This window comes from Petaurus breviceps, unplaced genomic scaffold, assembly GCF_028583685.1.
Source record: "Petaurus breviceps papuanus isolate PSGF00001 unplaced genomic scaffold, PetGlider_PUasm1.0 184, whole genome shotgun sequence".
Taxonomy (NCBI): domain Eukaryota; kingdom Metazoa; phylum Chordata; class Mammalia; order Diprotodontia; family Petauridae; genus Petaurus; species Petaurus breviceps.
Genome location: NW_027185793.1, coordinates 14162223 through 14168660, shown reverse-complemented (window position 1 = coordinate 14168660; position 6438 = coordinate 14162223). Strand labels below are relative to the sequence as shown.

The 6438-nt window shown below is 33.2% G+C and overlaps 1 pseudogene; it reads right to left on the bottom strand.

Annotated features, from left to right (window-relative positions):
- Positions 1-2390: 2390 nt before the first annotated feature.
- Positions 2391-3464, bottom strand: LOC138161275 (large ribosomal subunit protein uL24-like; annotated as a pseudogene).
- Between the last annotated feature and the right edge of the window lie 2974 nt (positions 3465-6438).

Genomic DNA, 6438 nt, shown 5'->3' with positions numbered 1-6438 from the left:
CTTTTGTCTTCTCTGAATATCCACTTAATGACTTTTATGAATGCAAAAATCAATGGAAATTTAACTCAAAATTAAAACTCAACAGTGATCCTGAAGAAGTATTTTTGATAATTTTCAAATATACATTCATCCAGTTTCTATCTTCCTTCTAGTAACATACTGCCTAACTGGATCCCATGACATCACTATATGCTGACCCCACCTCCATACGGGACAGGGCTATTGCTTTGAAGGATAAAGAGGAAGCCACAATTTATAATTCCCAATGATTATAGTTGTATGTTGCTGAAGAGTCTTTTTGTTGTAAAAATTCCTCAATGCAAGCCAAAGAGTCATTTGAAGAAAGCAATTCAATGACTTTCACAATGGCTCAATTGTAGAAAGAATACAAAGGGTTCTGGTTGTAAAGAAATAAGACTAATAGCATAGTTGGAAAGATGAAGACTGAGGGAGACACAATCCTGATTAAAAGATGAAAGTAATATTTCCAAGAAGGAAATGAACTTCATTGCATCATGAGACTTATTTTTTAAAGCAAGTTTTCATTGTTGTCTTTTACTTTTTATGTTGCCAAAATTTCCTCCAATATCCATTCAACTTCTCCTTCCAGATACCTATTACATATAAAAATATTATTTTTAAAGACAAATCAATAACAACTATAATAAAAACTGGCATTAATATAGTGTTTACTATGTTTCAATGACTGTGCTAAGCACTTTACAAGTATGATATGTCAAGGGCCAGTTTCTGACCATGTCCATACATGGGAAAAATCTGGTCCAGGATTTCTCCCAAGCCAGCTCCCTTTGAAGACTATATTATGTCTTAAGGTTTGCTCGCCATCTCTCCCTGACTTTGCAGGAATTTAGGACATGATAACTGAGCAGTGACCCAAACATAGATACATGCAAGGGAACAAGGACATTAAAACATATGGATGTACTTAAGTGAACAAGGACATTAAAACATACAGATGTATGTAAATGAACGAGGACATTAAACATTCTCTCATGGGAACCTAAGAGATAATTGCTTTGCATTCATTATATGAATCCTGCTCTCTGATCAATAAATTGGAACTGCTGTGACAGAATCTGCCTAGATTCTGTCCAATCATTCCACACTCTGCAGTTCAGCCTATGCTCATTTTGATGCAAGCATCAAGTGGTGTAGTGAACAGGGATTTAAGAAAAAGAACCAGATAAAGTATTGGCCTTCTGAAACTCTAGAGAACTTAACTAAAATTAGGAGGTGAAAGTCAGATTTTCTCTTAAGTTAAAAACTTACAGAGGGAAACTCACCAGGCTAATGCTAGTATGAGATAGGGATTAGTAGAAAATACAAACAAATAAAGATGAGCCTGGTCTCAGAAAATAGCTTTCAGGAAAAAACGGGACAGGTACAAAATGAAAGTAGAGGTCCAGAATGTTATCTAAGACTTTTAAAAAGAATAGTAAAAGAAGAAGGATTACTTATCACCAATAGTCAGCTACAAGAATTCTTGGAATGTGTAGAGAAGGGGAGGATAGATTTGGTAATAGGGGATTCAGCAGGGAGACAAAGGAGTAAGCTGCTTATGGAGGAGGGACTCCAGCATTTTCCCATTTCTTCCTTTTTGCTATGGAATATATTAATGATATGTCCAACATCAGAAATGAAAGTGCCAGGGGTGGCTTGAACCATTCACTCATTATACAGCTATCTTTGTTGGAAACAGATAAAAAGAAAATTATCAAGTAAGTTTTACCTGGCCTCCACTCTGGAGGACCAAGCATAATGTCTGATTTCTGCAAATGATCTTTAACAATTTCTGAGTGTATTCTTCCTTTCTGTTTTTTTAAGTGTCTCTGTGTGAAAGAGTGTGAGTGAGTAATCTGACACCCTGTAAGTTTTAAAATGCAGCCAGACTGTGGGACTTTCCTTGGAATGCTCTTATCTCTTCCCCTTCCCCTACTTCCCCCTGCTGATGGCAGGCAACTGGTTAGTTGAGGAGAGAGAGAGAGGAAAATATATTTTTATATAGATTATATGATGGTAATATTAATTCATAGAGTATAGAAAAAAGTATCATGCACAAACTATTTGTATTAAAAAGTGTGAACAGAAGTTTTAAGATTTTTTAAAGGTTTGAAAATCTCTTTCCATCTCAACTCTGGCCAAGTTGAGTGAGGAGCAGATGATAAAGTAATGGTTTTACATTATGTAACCATTTCCTGACTCACCTATAAGAGAAAATTTTTTTGTATCAGAATGCAACTGTAAGTCAATTTAATTCTATGAAAAGTAAAATGTGTCACTCCTAATTTGATGCTAAAGACAAGTCAGAATTTATTATACTATTTGGCTTTTAGGAAAATTGGGATATTTTCTTTTTGTTGTTGTTGTTCATTCTAGAAATTTAATTACAGCCACGTAATTTTTACTCCTGCATTTTCTCAACAGTTTCTTCCTTATATTTGCCCTTTACTTTTCCTACTTGGTGAAATTTGGCTTTTTGCTTAAGGATCTTTTTGCGATCTTTGTCCAGCTTTAGCCTTGTGATAACCACCTTGCTGGGATGAATGCCCACATGGACAGTTGTACCATTAGCCTTCTCCCACTGCATATGCTCAATGTAGATCACATATTTCTTCCTGTAAGCCTGGACTACCTTGCCAATCTGCTGACCTTTGTAGTGTCCTCGAACAACCTGGTCTTCATCATCTTTTCAAACAGGCATGGAGCAGACATTGTACTTCTGTCTCAGCTTATTAGAAAGAGGAGAAGACATAATATCCCTCTGTATGTGGGAAGGAGCATTGAAATGCCTCTTGCGGTTCTTGCTTCGGTCAGAGGTCACAAAGGGATTGAATTTCATTTTGACTGCGTTGGAGCCACCAGAAGAGAAGAGGCTGAGGACCTCCAAATTGGGATATTTTCTAAGATCTGATAAGAAATGTGAGGTTTTTGGGTTCTCTAGTATGGGACAATAGTGGGAGAGGTGCCACTCCCAGTTCACTTTCGCTTGAGGATTCAAAGCTATCACTTTCAAAGTAGTTTTTAAGAAGTGTACACATAAATAAACTTTACTAGAGTAAAAGTTAAATCAACTGAAGGCATTTTACAAAAATTTATTAAAGTCTCTCCTCCTAGATCAGATTACAATGGAGAATGCTGAAGAATTATAGGGAATTTAAGTTACCCTCCCAATCTGACTAAAGGGATAAAGCATAATAAATTTATCAAGACCTAACCCCCTAGCAACAGACATGGGGCACTGAAGCCCACACCTTTAAGCAAACAGATGAACTTTTCAATTCAAAACCCCCAAACACACAATCAGGCTCTGCAACTGTGAGGAGAAGAGAAAAATCTCTGCACTCACTAATCTCAATTTTCTATCAAAAATTTTTGCAAGTGTGATTTGGAAATGCAATTAATGTCATGATGTCATTGTGTTGTTGTGGTCTTTAAAATTGTAGTAAAATTCTCTCATTTAAAAATTTAAGGGATCCGTGTGACCTTGGGTAATTCACTTAACCCCCATTGCCCTCCAAAAAGCAAAAAAAAAAAAAAAATGAGGGACCGTTGTAAGCCCGAAATAGTGTTAATAAAGCAAAATTTTAATTTGTTGAGACTAAAAGATAGAGGAAAGAATTTGTGCAAAAACAGTTACGTCACTTATGTCCTATAATGTTTATATATGCCATATAGGAAACCAGGTTTTTTTTTTTTTACTGTAGTTAAAAAGGAGGTTACAGCTAAAACAATTTGACTATCACTTATGGAAATTATTACCTAAGTTACTTTACTGTTTAAATACTAAAAACCTAAAATTGCTAATTAATTACTATATGTGGAAAGTGGAAGACTGAGTGAAAACTTTATTTGGATGAATTCTACTCATTCAGGCCATTTCTCCTGCATGTATGAGATTTGATGAATTAGGGGCATCACCCCAAGCTCCTCCATAAAATCCAACTCAGGTATTCTTATTTTTTTAAATTGCCAAGGGAACTTTCTCTAGAGGCAAGGTCATTTAGCCTGAGAAAGGAGTTTGTTTTAGTTATATAGTTTTAAATAATGAACCTAATTTGCTAAGAAAGTTACAAAATATTAAAAATGATTTCTAACATTTGGCTTTTACACCAGGACATGTTAAAACTTGAGAAAGAAAAACATTAAATGAAATTATTTATGTAGGAGAAACCTACTAAATCTTTGTTGTTTATTATAGCTCAATAGGAGTAAAATTAACGTGTAATTTGGTATGAGTTGTGAGTGGTGAAAAATTAGTACTTAAAAAAAGCATTTAACACTACATTTAACTCACATATTCTTATTTTTTTCTTTCTATAGCAAAACATCTATGATCATAATAATTAGTCAGTAAAAGATATGAACTCATTTGTGTTAGCATTAAGGGAAATCTAATTTTATTTATTTTCCAAGAATTGGATTATATATAGGGATTTATGCAAATTACTTAGGTTCACTTTATAATATTCCCATTGTTTAGAGGGATTCTAATATTAATAGCTTCTATAAGTACTGTGATCAGTCTCTTAATTGTTGCCAGTATACAGATTCAATTGCTCTACCTTTTTGACTAAAACACTTTGTGATAGCTAAGAATTCTGCAATAGTTTGTTAATAAATACCTTGAGAATTTATGATATTTAAGGATATTTTACACCAATTTGGTTTAAACAAATCTCAATCTCAATAGTTTTTTTTGTTTGTTTTTAGGTAAAAAGCAGAGCTATCATTATAGAACTTTTCAATTAATTTTCTTCATAAAAGTTTAGTGATCATTTATGAATCTTAAACTCTTTTGAATAAAGGGATATATTTAAAAATATTTTTTTTCATTCCCTATTATGATCTTTAGGAGGCCTACTAAAACACTCATTTCAAAGACAATTTATAGCTGAGTTAAAGTAAAGTAGAACAGATTTTGCTGTTTTGATTTCAATGTCATTTCATTTCAATTAGTCATTTCATAGCTTAAGCAAGAGTTAAGTCGTGTCTGAACTTATTATAGGTAAAAATTCAATTTCCAAAGTATCTCTTTCTTCCAATATGAATATAATCATAGGACAAACAAGCTTTATAATATTGAGAAACATAATAAAGATATTAAAACCTATTTACAAGTATAATAAAAAAGGACTTGGTCCAATATGCCATAAAGGCTATTAGCTATTGCTCTATACACCCCCCCCCATTTTTTTTATACATCGCTAAAAATGAGTATATGCTGATAGTAAAACAATATGAAAAGGTGCATACTTCCCAAATGAAATTCATCCAAACACAGATATAGGAAGGGCCTGTCCCTTAACTAATGTGTGTGTGGGGAAACTATGTTTATGTTTTTCAGAAGCCATAGAACGACAAGTGTGAGTGTATAATATAATAATATATATTTTATATGTATATATTGTATATATACATATATATTTATGTAACACTTTTAACATATATTGCCTGTAATTCTAATGTTTTTTGGGACAAAATACATGCCCAAATTTTTGGTGCTTGGCATAATTCAAATATTACAAATCATATCAGTAAATATCCAAAATGATTATTTCTCTGGTTGATCCAAGAGCATGCCAATAGAATACTGTTAACACTGCTGAAGTTATTTCCTTTTAATTTGATGTCTATGATTTTACATATTATATCTGTATTGATTATTGTATTATTTCTTTTTATATGCCTTCCTGCAGTGACCAGACTGTCACAGACTTTGTAACCATTATCAACTAAAATGTATGAAAATAAATTTTAAAGGTCATGATTTATATTGGAATGTTACTTGTAGAAATTGTAATCTCACATAATGTATTATTAGAAGTCAACTGTATAGAATGATAGTAGAATGCAAAATTGCAATGTGACTGTCACTATACTTATGTTTGTGTAACCCCATATATTTGGAATAATGAAACTTCTAATGTTATTTGGCATCAAATTAGGAATAGGATTAATGGCACTTTGCATAGTCATAATCTATCCTTGGATATAAATCAATTGTCCTATATGACTGAAAAAATTACAAAAAAATCATATTTCAGGAATTGATCCTCAAGATATTGAAGATATAGCCAATCACATATTTCAATGGATAAATCAAATTAATCCATTTAATAATCTTAATTCTCTAGTGCTTCAGTTTGTTCCAGTTGCATGCTTGCTGATTATATTGTGCCTTGTTGCACCTCTGGGGATTCACATGCTCTGCCAGTCTTTCCTGGCTTTGGGAACTGAGGTTCATGCTCTTAAGTTTGTACAGAAAGGGGGAAAAGGCCAGTTTCTGATCCGGTTCATATATGGGAAGATTCTGGTCCAGGATTTCTCCCAAGTCAGCTCCCCATGAAGGCTATATTATGTCTTAAGATTGGCTCACCATCTCTTCCTGACTTTACAAGAGTTTAGGATGTGATAACT